Source organism: Haemaphysalis longicornis, unplaced genomic scaffold, assembly GCF_048455015.1.
Source record: "Haemaphysalis longicornis isolate Haplotype H1 unplaced genomic scaffold, Haemaphysalis longicornis Haplotype H1 scaffold_6, whole genome shotgun sequence".
In the NCBI taxonomy this organism is placed as follows: domain Eukaryota; kingdom Metazoa; phylum Arthropoda; class Arachnida; order Ixodida; family Ixodidae; genus Haemaphysalis; species Haemaphysalis longicornis.
Window position 1 is genome coordinate 170,803,272 of NW_027526407.1, and position 14,850 is coordinate 170,818,121.

The following is a 14,850-nucleotide window of genomic DNA, read 5'->3' on the forward strand; positions in this document are numbered from 1 at the left end:
GTCGTCACCTAAATAGGTCTCCGCTCGCTGCAAAATATTCGCCACAACCGAAGCTCACGGTTCAACGATTCCTAAGTCAATCACCGCAGCAAACGCCACGAAAAGCCCCGCAGCATCTGCCGCCACTGTCGACGCCACCAAGAGGGAATTGGAAGAAGGGCACGAATCCCGTCGACCCGTCGCAATATTTCTACCCGCAGGTCGTAACCTCACCGCCTCAGAAGCGCCCCCTGCCACCGTTCGACGGTGGCTGGTCAAGACGTGGCGATAGGAGGGAAAGAGGGTTGTACGGCCACGACGGAAGCCGCAGCGGTCCCTCTGAGGCATCGATGTATTCAGGCGAAATTCACGAATTCTACCATTACTCGAGCCCTGAGCGCGCATCTTTGGCGAGCCCTCCCCGGGACGTGCGCGGCCGACATCGGAGCCCCGCTTGCGCCCCTCCGAAGTCACTCCACAAGCATCCCGGTCGCCACAGTGTGGGGCACCAGAAATTTGAGCGTGGGCCCCACTACTCCGAGGGACATTTTGTGAACGACGCATCGTTGCCCGAAGATCTCTCCCCACTGCGTGGTTCATACTCGGTTCCGGGAGCCCTAGCCAAGGCGGGGAATGCTCAGAAATTCAAGCGCTTCGGTTCGCAGATCGGCTGGGTTACCGACGGCGACGAATACGCTAAGCACAAGCAGAAGGGTCCTGCCTATTATGGCTCACCTTAACAAATTATGCATGTTGATTGAATTCCAGCACGTTTCCTTTATCTTTCTGACAGTGAAATGTATGCGAAACCTACATTTGTCGATTTCATTTAACACCCTCCATGGGAAGTGTTGCTCACACTGACTTTCTACCCATTTCCGAGACACTCGTACCAAAAAGATTTGAATACTGACTTTATAATAGTAAGCCGAAGGGTGCGTACAACAGCTTCAATGATGTGTATAGTAGAGCCAACAGAAAGATCAAATTTTTGATCGGGATGGTGTATGTGTTGTAATCTTTCCCAGAGCTTCCCATGTACTATTTCATTTGCCGTTAAAAGCTGTACTGAAATCTGGCTTTAAAATGCCACAGCGCAAAGCCGTAGTCCAGATGCCAGTACCTCACACGCAGCCACAATTTCCCGGTCTATGTTATTTCCCGCGTAAGCGACTAACAGCTCCTGCCGAGAACCTCAGTTTTCTTTTAAAAAACGGAAAACAATTGCGATCACGGCAATGAATGCAAAAAAAATGCCTGTTGATCTATTTAATAACGTTATCTTGTGTTCACGAATGCTATCGTTTATACATGTGCCGGAGTGGCCAATGTAACTGCCAGTTTTAACTATTGACGAACCGTTTCGGATTGTAAACTATAACGCTATTACTGACTATCTTAAACAAAATTCGCCCCGGTGCTTTCCCGCTTGCTGAATAGACATAAGGGACCTTTTCTACTCTCTACCCCATGACGAACTGCTTATCTACGTGCAAAAAATATTCACAAACTTGGTGCTGCTTTCTTATTAAACAACACAGGAACGCCTGCCGGTGGGTTTTTAGAGCTCCTATCTGTATACCTCAGGTTGGTTGATTGATTGATTATCAGGTTAAAAGGGCCTACGCTACACAGGCGATGAGGCGCGCCATAGTGGAGGGCTCCGGATTAATTTTGGCCACCTGGAGCTATATAACGTGCTCCGAAATCTCGAACACAAGGCCGTTTTCGCGTTTCGCCTACATCAGACAAGCGGCCGCCGCGGCAGGGAATCGAACCCGCGCCCTTGGGCTCAGCAGTACACCTAAGGTTCACTTACGTGTGTTTTAACGACAAGACATTCATTCAGAGGAACAGCATATGCATCGGGTCAGGCATAGCGCCAGTACTTAGCGACTTGTACCCCTCAAAGCTGTCCAGGAAAGCCTGGACGCTTCGAAAGGGTTCAAAGCTTTCTGCTACATTGATAATTACCTTGTTGTAATAGACTGCGTTCCCCATAACTTTGACGTCTCCGTAAGCATGTCATTGCGCTTTTTAACGAGCACCTGAAGCCCTGGCTTCTTACTAGCGAGTTACCCCACAAAGCCGAGCATTATGTTTTCAGAACTGGACCAACATTTCACCAGCAACCATGTGTGCTGGCCTTACGCGAACAAACCACCCCTTCCGTTTAGGTCTGCCCACTCGAAGCTGGTCAAGACATCCGTCGCTCCCTGTGCGTAATGAATGCCTCGTCAAATTGATGCCCGCACATAATGACGGCTAGCATGGTCATCAGGCTGAGTGATTATCGAAGTCAGATTACCCCACACACCTCGTTGTCTCAGTAGCGAAAAGGGCCGGTGCTTTAAAGAGGCTGAGCTGGCAGAGCGAGGCATGATGAGCCTGTAGCAGGTGGGGTGAAGCAAGATGAGAATAAACAAAGAATCGCGTTGACTCCATACATCCACCAGCTCAGCCACAACCTAAACCGCATCGCTAGGCATGCAGGGTCTAATTATCTGCACCCGACAAGCTTCCATACTTGTGCCGCGAGGTCAACTGCGCATGAAAAGAAGAGAGAGGGCTCCGCACGAAACACCATAACAAGTTCCTTGCCTGCACGGAGGGAGTGGTTTACAGGACTACGCTATCCAGCAAAAACGTATACAACGGCCAAACTGGCAGGTGTATAAACGATAGGCTTCGTGAGAACAAGAGTATAGCGTTAGTAACTCGATCAACGGGCATCTTAAGCATTCATCACCGTGGTTGTAATTGTTTTCCATTTTTAAATAAAACAGAGGTGGTCGCCGGGAGTAGTGACCCGCTCAGGGGGGAAACAATAGAAGCCCGGAAAATTGTGCGTGCAGGTGCAGAGTCGGTCTTAGGGCGACCTGGACAGTTGCCCAGGGCACCGGCGAGAAGGGGGCTCCGGCCTGCACTGAAAGCCTCCCCCTGCCCTCCCTCTTCGGTTCACCCGGCTTCGTCTTCCACCCATCAAAAAAAAAGACTGCGGCGATGCACTTTGAAGTGAAGGAGAAAACACCTGTGTCCAAATATTCCCAAATTGCCAAGCTTATACCGAAAAACATGCACCCAAAATATCACGCTAAAAATGAGGGTGCGAAGATGCAATTGACCTTCTGAGAAACCGCGTGATAAGGCTTCGGGATTCCGTTTTCACAAAACTAACTCAAGTGTCATTTTTGTCTTCCCTCACTTGTGCTTAAACAAAATGCCGAAACAAGAACAATACTTGTCGTGAAAGGGTGCCTTATCGCGAAGTTATCGGCCCGAAAACTAAGCTATACTTAAGGCAGAAAAAAGTGACGCATAAAATTGAATTGATAATATTTTGAGTAAAGACAGGCTTTTTTTGCGCCACTGTTGTTACTTTGTGCATGTATATAGAAAAAATATTGGTACGGTGGTCTGGCTACTTCGGAAAGAGTGGTTGCATTGCTGGCGTCTAACATTATTTGAATGCCCGGTTTGGTATTATTAGGGTGATGTGGGTCTTAAAATTAGGCTGTTTATTTACGGGCCAGTTTTGATGAAGATTGGTGTGCAGGTGTATTATAATGTGATCAGAAATCTGCAAACAGATTTCAGATATCTTCTCTCGAAAAAAAACACGACCTACTAAAAATGTTTAAATATGCCATGTTTTAGGGGGGTTTACGAAAATTTTTCAGTAACAAAGTTCATTTTTTAAAATCTGCCATGCTCCATTGCACAGGATAAAGCTCAGCAAATCCTTACATAAATTTTACTGATCAGAAATAATTATCAAATTTGGGAAGAGGCAAAACAACTAACAGCAATTAGACAGCATCTCGCATACTTAATCAAATATGTTTACAAAAAAAGGTACGAGCTTTACCCTGTAATTCAGTTCCTTGTGAAACGAACCACACCAAGTTTGTCAAATTTCCATTTACGAGAACATCCTCAAAACTTCCGTAAGGCTATGGGACTGCACGACAAACACAAAGCTGAGACAATCGCTTTTGAGCTACAGTGCCACTTTTATTTATAAAGCCTACAGGAAAACAAAAATCTTTAGCATAAAGCTCACCTTTTCTACAATACATTGACACCACGTTCACTGAAATTGGCGTATCCAAACATCACAAAAACCTTCGTACACCAGCGACACGTGGAAAAAAATGTGAAGACAGTCACTCCATGATGATACATCGCTCCCATCATTCGCAGTAGTCCTATTCACAGCTATCTGATGAAAATTGGTGTGCAGGTAAATTATACTCTTGTGACAGCAAATCTGCAAACAAACGTCAGATACCTTGTCCAGAAAAAAAGATATCCTATAATAAAAAATGTCAATATGCGTATTTGTACGGGGGTATATGGAAATGTTTTATTACAAGAGTTCATTTTTCAGGTGTGTCATGCTTTCTAAAGGTCCTCTGTACAGGCTAAAGCTTAGCAAATTCTTGTATACATATTTGATTCATCCGAAATAATTGTGAAATTTGGGAAGATACAGAACAACTAAGAGAAATTACGCGATATCTCGCATAATTATTGAAATATCATGTTTATCAAAAAAAGAAGACATTTAGCCTGTTATTCAGTTTTTTTGGGGGGAAATAACCCCACCAAGTGTGTCAAAATCTCTTCACAAGAAGATCTTCAAAACATCTGTAAGGCTATGGAACTGCACGAAAAACACAAAACTGAGAAAATGAAAATTGAAGTGTAAACAGCAATTCCCACTTTTATTTTCAGTGCCTACAGGTAACTAAAAGCTTTAGCATGAAGCTCATTTTTCCCTTAATACATTGACACCAAGTTCACTGAAATCGGCTTATCCGAACATGACGAAAACTATTGTACACCAGTCGCACGTGAAAATCTGACAAAGTCACTCTACGACGATGCATCACTTCCGACGTTCACAGAATAACCTTCAGCACAAGACCATACTGATTCTCTTCGCACATTGAAAGTGTTGCAAAAGGCCGTCCCGCACTTGCTGCACCTTGTAGACGTGAAAAGCTTGCGGATAACTTCCATGTTCACAATGACAAGCTCGGTACCACGATCGCCGTCGTCTCTTGCAAGACTGACGTTGAGCAAATCACTTTCGCGAAGTAGCAGACTTCTACGCCAAGGAAGCATCCACGTTATCGGCAAGAGAGAGAGTGAGGGAGAACAACTTTTATTATGAGCATTGATCAGAAGATCATGTGGAAGTGCTTACCTATTCACGGGAATCTATTGGCCGCCGTGACCACGGCTGCCCTCTCGACGAGGATGAGCTGGTCTGGGAGGGAGGGGTTAGACAGCAGTGTCTCCAACTGCTCTTGGGGTTGGGGGGAAGGAAAATTTAGAGGTGGCAATCCTGGCGTGACATTACCGTCTACAATATTGTGCCTGAGTGTCCCTACCTACTGGCAGAACTTTGCATCCGGCTGAATATTGGCTTGGGTACATTAGATTAGGTCGGGTGGGATGAGGATATGCCCCGCACGGGGTACCTTAAGCAATCTTGGTGACGGTGTTGGCGACACCGCGGACCCCGAGCCCCCAACATAAGCTGTAACCTACCGTGGTGATGTGTTTAAAGGTGAAGGGTAGAAACCTGAATCGGTGGCCGTCGGAGCCCAGGTCAAACTCCGGCGGATGGGTTCTCTGTCTGTTTACCAGGCAGGGAGCTCCGGGACCTCCTCAGCTATCAGGGTAAGGCTGTGGAGGAAAGTACCCCCGTCCCCTGCTTCTATACATGCTGTATGGTATTCTCAAACCCCCCCTCCAAACGTGATCGGTCCTTGGAAAAGGGGCCGCACCGAAGTATCATTTCCGTCCTTACCAACGATCTCAATCCCAAAGCCAGCCAACTATCCCCTCTTCCTGATCATTCAATCCGTTGAAAAAGAAAAGCCTGTTGCCTCTCTGTCCGTTTTCTTGGCCACAAAGTTCATAGATGGTATAATAGGAAAATCCTACAAAGCAAAGAAACAGAGAACGGGAGAACTGTTGGTCGAAGTCAATAACCAGCAGCAGGCAACAAATCTCCTGAGCCAGACACGCATTGCAGATCTTGACATCACGGTCACGCCCCACGGAAGCCTTAACAGCTCACAGGGTGTGATCTCAGATCCTGACCCCATGGCTGAAACTGAAGCCGATCTGCTGGAGGGCCTGAAAAGTCGGGGTGTAACAGCAGTGAGGCGCATAATTATACGCAGAGAAGACAAAGAAATTCCTACTAAACATCTCATCTTAACTTTTGATCGATCAACACTACCAGAATTCATTAACGCAGGTTACATTCGATGTTCGGTTCGGCCATACATCCCTAACCCCCGCCGCTGCTTTAAGTGCCAGCGGTTAGGGCACAGCACCAACTCTTGCCGTGGCCGTCTGACCTGCGCAAAGTGCGCCTAGCATGATCACTCATCTGACAATTGTCCATCTTCAACCCTCACCTGCGCCAACTGCCAGGGACCCCATGCCGCCTACTCTCGAAAATGTGAGAAGTTCAACCAGGAAAAGAAGATAATCCACGTGAAAGTAACCGAGAACATCTCCTTCCCCGAGGCGCGAAAGAGGTTCACCTCCTTCCCTCTGGGCAGGTACGCCGACGCAGCTCGCCGGGGGGCGGAGCGGCGTCTTGTTTCGGCGGGGACCCAGTACCGCGAGTCGGACCTGGTCCCGCCTCCGACCCCCCCCCCCCCCCCTGGGTTGCCTCCGGCGGCCCAACCCTCCTCCGCGCCCAGCAGCGGCTGTGGTGGCATCCACGTCCGGTGGGGATGCTGCTGCCCCCACTGTTTCCTCCTCTCCACCGGCCCGAAGCACATGCGAGGGCCCGGAGGAGATGGAGCTGGAGAAAACCGCAGCAGTTCCCACCTCTGCCGCACCGCCTGTGCCACCCGGGATGCTCCTGACGCCCTCAGCGGTCGCGGCCAAAACGAAGGGCACCACAAAGGGTGCCCAGTCCAAGTCTAGGGGGCCCAGTCTGCTGGGCACCCCCTTGCCCTCAGATGATGACCTAGACGTTGAGCCGTTCCGGCATGCACCACAGCGGAAGGAACGGGCTCCGGCGTCCAGGTCAGTAGACAAAATCAAAAAGCTCCTTCCAAGAGTACAAGCTCCGAAAGCCGACACATAAACACACACATACCCCAGTAGATCTAAACTTTAATAATGGGAAGAGAAAATATCATGCAATGAAACTGCACAGGCCTTCTTAAAATTCTTGATGATCTTCATGAGTTACTGCATTCCAATCAGGCAAGCTTAAATTCCAAACATACTAACTTTTTGAATAGTTACCGGGTATTTAGGAAGGACAGGGATGGTGGTGGAACATCTTCCGGGGGTGTGGTCATCATTGCCCGAAAGTCCTTGGCGTGCCATTCTATCCAGTTACAAACCGTCCTTGAGGCTGTTGCCATTCGTACCATAATTTTCAATAGGCTGGTAACTCTATGCTCAGTTTACATCCCTCCTGATTTCCAGCTCCCGAGCTCGGATTTCGAGGGCCTTGTAGATCAGCTACCCACACCTTTCATGCTTTTAGGCGACCTCAACGCACATAACTCTCTTTGGGGCTCGGTTCGCACAGATGAAAAATATCTAACATCTTCGGGAGCATGCCTATTCAATAAAAACAAGCCTACATACCATAATATAGGACACACACTTATTCACACCTCGATTTAACGATTGGCTCGGCAGTACTCTTTCCATCTCTTGAATGGGACGTTGGCACTAACCCATATGGTAGTGACCACTTCCCAACCACATTAACATACATAGGTAAAGGCCCGAACAGTTCATCTTCCCATAACAGGTTCAATGAAGATAGAGCGAACTGGAGTACATTTACAGAAACATCTAAACTACACCACACATCCATTGAACACCTACACGTTGAAGAAGCTACCCAACTCCTTACGGCGCACATCCTCGACGCCTCCGAGAAGTCCATTCCCCACGCCTCTGGTGCACCGCGCAACCAGAGGAGGCCGTGGTGGAATGAGGACTGTAGGCGGGCGCGAGAGGCCCAGAACAAGGCGTGGGGTATCCTCCGTCGGTACCCCACGTCGGGTAATCTTTTGTTGTTAAAACGGGCCAAGGCGTTAGGAAAACGTGTGCGCCGTGAGGCAAAACGAGAGAGTTGGCGCACATTCCTTACATCCATTAACTCATACACAGACGCACACAAGGTATGGACAAGAATACGCAAATTTAAAGGATGGTCAGTACAACAGGGGACACACTCGAAGACCAGGCTAACACACTTGCACAACACTTCCAACACGTTTCCAGCTCTGCACACTACACAAACACTTTCCTAAAACATAAAAATACTTGTGAAAAGAAGTCCCTACATGACAATAACAGGTCAAAATCTGGTTACAATTCTGAATTTACACTTTATGAGTTGAGGGCTGCCCTGAGCACATGTAAACCTTCAGCTCCAGGTGCACATAAGATTACATACACCATGATACAACACCTACACCCAGACACTCTTGAAACACTCCTACACCTATACAATAACATATGGCTTTCGGGGCACATCCCAAAATCATGGAGGGAGGCTATTGTAGTGGGGTTCCTGAAGGAAGGTAAGGACCCTTCTTCTCCCGCCAGTTATAGACCTATCGCCCTCACAAGCTGCCTGGGAAAGCTTCTCGAGAAGATGATCAACAGGAGACTCGTGTACTTTCTTGAGTACAACGGTCTTCTCGAGAGCTGCCAGGCGGGCTTCAGTGTGGGGCGGTCTACAAATGACCAACTAGTAGCCCTAGAATCTTACGTTTAAGATGCCTACCTACATAAGCAATATTGCATGACTGTGTTCTTTGATATTGAAAAGGCATATGACACTACATGGCGCTATGGCATCCTTAGAGACCTCAAATCCTTTGGAATATCTGGTAACATGCTGAACGCTCTGTCCAGTTACCTATCTTTACGAACATTTCGTGTCAGAGTTGGTTCGGCACTTTCAAGCGTTCACGTGCAGGAGAATGGCGTGCCTCAAGGTGGCGTTTTGAGCTGCACTTTGTTTATAGTCAAAATGAATTCAGTTCGGGAGGCATTGCCACCAACAATCTCTTGTTCGACGTATGTGGACGATGTACGAATATCATTTAAATCATGTAATATGTCCATATGTAAACGACAGATCCAGCTTGGGGCAAACAAGCTTGCTCGCTGGGCTGATCAAAACGGTTTTAGGATTAATCCTGGAAAGAGTACCTGCATCGTCTTCTCATAGAGGCACGGTATCCAACCCGACCATGAAATTAAATTGAATTGTGACTTCATTCCTGTAAAAAAGGAACACAAATTTTTAAGTGTCGTAGTAGACGAGAAACTAACATTCATCCCTCACATTAGACAACTAAAACATAAATGCCTCAAAGCAATAAACATACTGAAGGTCCTTTCACACCACTCTTACGGTGCGGACAAGCAACTCCTCTTACGTGTCTTCACAAGCTTGGTGGGGTCCCGCTTGGACTATGGGAGCGCGGTTTATGGGTCGGCAACAAAAACAGCGCTGAAAATGCTAGACCCAGTGCTTCACTTTGGGCTTCGCCTCGCGTAGGGCGCTTTCCGTACAAGCCCCGTACAAAGCCTATACGTCGAGTGCGATAAATGGTCCCTAGATCATCAGCGAACATACATAGATCTTCTGTACGCTTTTAAAGTTTCGTCAATAACCCACCATCCTTTCAAACCATTTATTTGTGATACACCCATGCCCCAACTTCTTCTTAATCGTCCATTTATCTCTGCTCCGTTCTCACATAGGGTGAGACAGGAAGTGTCAGAATTATCTATCACCTTTTCAGACACCTACAAATCAACCCTTTCCGACTTTTTACCACCATGGCAGCTGCACCCCGTGTCGTGCGATTTGTCCTTTGTAGCGATTGATAAAAAACGAGTACCCACAGCTGCAATTCTTCAGCACTTCTTGTTCCTTCAAGATAAATACAAGTGTGCAGAATTCTTTAGCGACGCGTAAAAACAGCCCGTATCGTGTCGTGTGCTGCGCACGGACCTGATTTTAGGGTTTCTAACACTTTAAACTCGAAAAGCAGCATTTTTGCGGCTGAAGCCTATGGGATATTTCTGGTTGTAAAGCACATAGTTCATCATAAAATTCCCAAGTCCATCATCTTCACAGATTCCTTGAGTGTAGTACGTGCATTGTCATCTAAGCAGTTCTGTAAAAACCATGTTATTCATCTAGTTTACAAAACCATTATGTCAGCATATGCATTAAGTCTTGAAGTGACCGTATGTTGGGTGCCAGGTCACTCGGGGATCGCCGGAAACGAGACAGCAGATCAAACGGCCACTGCTGCTGCACTTGCAAACACGGTGGACCTAACAACAATACCGTACACTGACCTTAAGTCACACATCAGACAACACCTTCGCAATACATGGCAAGCACACTGGAATGAACAGGCAGACAACAAACTACATGTTATAAAGACACTCTTGGGAGCATACACCACTGACACACACAACAGGCACAATGAAGTTACCCTGGCTCGATTACGAATAGGCCACACGCATGCAACACACTCATACCTGCTCACGGGATCTCCAAGACCCTTGTGTAGCAGGTGTGGAGACGGCCTATCTGTGATCAATGTGCTACTTCAATGCAAAGAGCTCCACACAACACGACAGAAACACTTCGCCGACCTCTACAGACAACACATTCCACTACACCCAGCATTGCTTTTAGCGGATGATCCCATGATTCCTGTACAACGCACCTTTAAGTTTCTTAGTGACATCAAGTTTTTACACCTCGTTTTCTATCACGCGTAGTTGCTTTTAAACCCGATTTCATGCCACGCACCATCACAACCTGGCCTTTTACACCAGCCATCCTCATTGTCTTTTATTGAATTCACTTTTGTTTTGTTGAACGATTTTAGCGTTTATGGTTACATCCTTCATCCAGCGGCTCGAGGCGGCTCTGGCTCTGCAAAGGCGAAAGGGGGCCCCGCGCCCGCCCGTCCCTCCCGGCACTCCGCCCTCCCATGCGGGAGGTGGGGGTCGGGGGCCGACGGTGGCGGCCGGGAGCGCTCCGAGTAACTCGAGCGGGCGCCGAGACCAACCGCCTCGGGGTCTAAGCCCGACGCCCTAGGACTTTTGCGACTTAGGGTGATTAGAGAGGGGACGCGACCGAGCCCTGCGTGGCCGGGAATCGTGTTCTTTGCACGCCGGATGCCTGAATAAAGTTCCATCTCTCTCTCTCTCTTCATACCTAACCACCGTTTTGGCGCTCTTTGCCCTCATTGGCATTGCACCATTAAACACCAACCATCATCATCATCATGGGATGAGGGGATGTATTTGATTGAAGATTTAAGAAGTCGTAGAGTTATTTCCTGATCCTTTCTAAGGCTTGAATGTGGTACTGGGAATTTTCTCCTACTAAGACTTTAGTGCAGATTAATTTCTTGAAATGTAGTGAGTGGTATAAACTAGAGCCACTAGATGAGGTTTAGTGGCCCTAGGATAAGCTCTACCGTACCCTACAGGACCTGTTTGGTCAGTACGCGGGCCTGTTGGTGAGCAAATTCGTTGCCTTCCATGGAGGTGTGGGGAGGCGTCCACACGATTTGCACCATTCGGTTGGGGGATCGACTTGATAATATTCTATGTGCTAGAGGGGCCACCAATCCCAAGTACGCTTCTTTAGAGTCCGTGATGATTGTAAGGACTGTGGTCTGCGTCAGCGCCTGAGCGATGGCTAATTCTTCCGATCCTTTAGTTGAACTTGTTTTTACAGTTGCACTAGTGACCAGGTCGTGCTTGGTCGTCACTATTGCTATCTTGGCCTTACGTCCAGGGAGAGCTGCTGCGTCAGTATAGACCGTGTTTTGGTCTGCTCCATATACCTTGTTCAAGGCTTGAGGTCTCGTTTCCTGCCGCCCTTTGTGGTGGACAGGCTGCATATTCCTGGGTAGGGGATGAAGGGTTACTTGCGCTCTCCAATGGTCAGGAAATCCTAATTGTTTCCAGCGTCGGAAGCCCACTTGATTTTCTCGAGGACTTTTCTTCCCGCCTGAGTCTTGGCTAGTCTTGACTTTTAGCTTGAGAGATGGCCTTCCACTAACTCGACTAGCATGTTGTACAGGCCAATTCTCAGCAGTCTGTCGGTGGACGTGCTCATGGGAATGCTTAGGGCGTGGTTTGTTGCTTTCGGTATGAGGGTGTTAAATTTGTCGCCGTCTGTTTAAAATCAGATACGGGATGATGTAGGTGATTCTCAAGAGCACAAATGCCTAAACAAGGCGAAGGCTGTCGGTTTCCTTAAGTCCCCCTTGTCTATTTCCCACTCTGCGTATCATGTGAATGACCTGTCCAGCTGGCCTTTCACCAAGCTTTGGATCGCGACGTTACTTTTACCATCGGCTTGAATGTGGGGGCCGAGTACAGTCGAACACGGATATATCGAACACGGGTATATCGAATTATTGCCTATATCGAACTCATAAATTATCCCCTTGAAAATTCTGTGTAAAAGTATAGGAATTCGTAGGTTTATATCGAACCGTATTTTTCCCGACATTGGGTATATCGAACGCCGCGCGAGCTGGAAGGTGCTCTTCGGCGGTCGCTGCACCACCGATTGAGGTTGAGGAGGATGTGGATGAATGCGCGGGCATGGCGAAGACTGGCTCGCGTAACTAATCCCCCCTACTGGAACGAATTTGCGCTTGACCAGTCGGGCCCCGCTACCGGCCGCCGTAGCGTTAGCGGACGGAGCCCGGTATGCTAAATCTCTCTAGGCACAAAAGCCCGAACGCTCGGAAAATGTTACAGTGTGAGGCAGGGATGCCCCGACTGCGCACGTCTTTTTTTTTTTTTTTTTTTGCGGCTGCGTACGTTCCTCGGCTTGCCGAAAAAGAGTTTTTTTTTTTCTCTCTCTCTGGATCTGTCTTCCCCCGATGTCGTCTCGGGAAAGGGAAGAGGGAACGAAGGCGCTGGCGGAATCCTCCTTCTTTTGCATTTTGCTGCTGTTGCTGCTGTTTGGCGAGTTGTCCCGCACCTTTCGAAGATCACTGTTTCTCTTGGAGATGACCATCGCGAGCGCTTTGTTGGAGTCCGTTCAGAGAGCCTTTGAATTGTTACCTTCAAAGTTATTGTGGTACGTGCGCGTTGTTCTTCTTTTGCGTGCGTGTTGTGCATGGTGTGCGAAAGCGCAGCGTACTGCTGGAATTTTCTAGTTGTGCAGCCTCGAGAAGATCGAGACCAGAGTCTTTATTTCATTTCCTGGGCGAAGGAGCAGGCCAAGATCAGTGATTTTTTTTCACGGAAATAAAGCGTCATGTTGCGTCGTGAGTGCGGAATTAGTTGTCATTCTTGAATGCGACGATCGGTAAATGCTCGTCCGCCATAGGTGAGGTCTCAGAGCCCATATTTTTTATATCGAATTTTTCATATATCGAACTAATTCGCGATCCCCTTGGAGTTCGATATATCCGTGTTCGACTGTACTCGAAGGGATTGGCAGGGCTTTATTGTGTGTCCCTCCAAGACGACGTAGGTGTCTTCTGGCTCCTTCTTGTTCCTTCGAGGCCGCACAATCAATAGCTCAGACATTTTGGGTGAGCAGGTGAGGCCGCCCATTCTCGCATATTGACTGACGGCATCCGTTGCTTGTTGTAGTTTGTCCTGTATCCCCCCTATCGAGTCCGTTCCCGTCCAGAGGGTTATATGATCGGCATATGGGGCATTGTTTAGGTTAGATATACTGGCCAGTTGCTGAGGAAGACCAATTAGGGGGATAATAAATAAGAGAGAGGATAAGACAGATCCCTGAGACGTGCCGTAACTCCCTAGGATGATAGGAATGGAGGTGACGTCAGCTATTTTGAGTGTTTTAGTGTGGCCTGAGAGGAAGTCGGTTATACAGTAGTAGGTCTTCTGACCACACCTTGTGTCGTTTAGGTTCTTGAGGATGGTCTCGTGGGAAACGTTGTCCAGGGGCGGATCCAGGTTTTTTTCTGAGGGGGGAGTCAGCTTCTACCAGTGATGATGATGATGATAAAAAGGAGGATCAGGATAGTAGTCTTTTTTTATTCACTGAAATATTTCAAACCAAAAATACAAGAAATAGAAAAAAATATTCAACTAGACTTTTTCTATGACTTGAAGGGTCATCTTCTAGGGGGTACAAATTGCCAAATTGAGGGGGGGTCAGTACATCCGAACCCCCCCTGTGGATCCGCCAATGACGTTGTCTTATGCTCTTTTCAAGTTCAGAGCTAGTGCCGCTCTAGGGGAGATTGCGTGGCTGGGTTGAGAACCTCCTCTTTGAGTTGTAGAAGAATGTCTTGAGTGCCGAGATGTTTGCGGAAGCCAAACATTGTGCTGGGAATTTGTTTGGATTCATCTAGGTACTTTTGCAGGCGTTTGAGAACTATATTCGTTCCATTATTTCCTTCACGCAGGATATGTGAGAGAGATGGGACCAGGTTCCCGATATGAGGTGACTTGTCGGGTTTCGGGATGCATCACTTCTGCTGCCTTCCACTGGACGGGGAGTTTCACTGTGGCCCAAAATCCGTTGAAGCGCTGAAGCAGACTTTCGAAAGCTTGGTCATCTTTGTTATTAAGTAGCTGATAGGTGATGCCATCCTGCCCCGGTACACTGTTTTTCTTGCTTTCGGCTATTGCTGATCGTATATCATGAAGTTCAATACGTTGGTATAGGGTTGGGTTAGGCGTACCAGCGTCGGGTGCAGGTCCGTTTTGAGATATCTGGTCTGTAGGTCTTGCAGAAGCTGATCGGTGCTTCCTCTGTAGTTGTTGATAGTGCGGGCCATGTTGCGATAGGTCTCACTCTTGCTAGTGAAGGGGTCG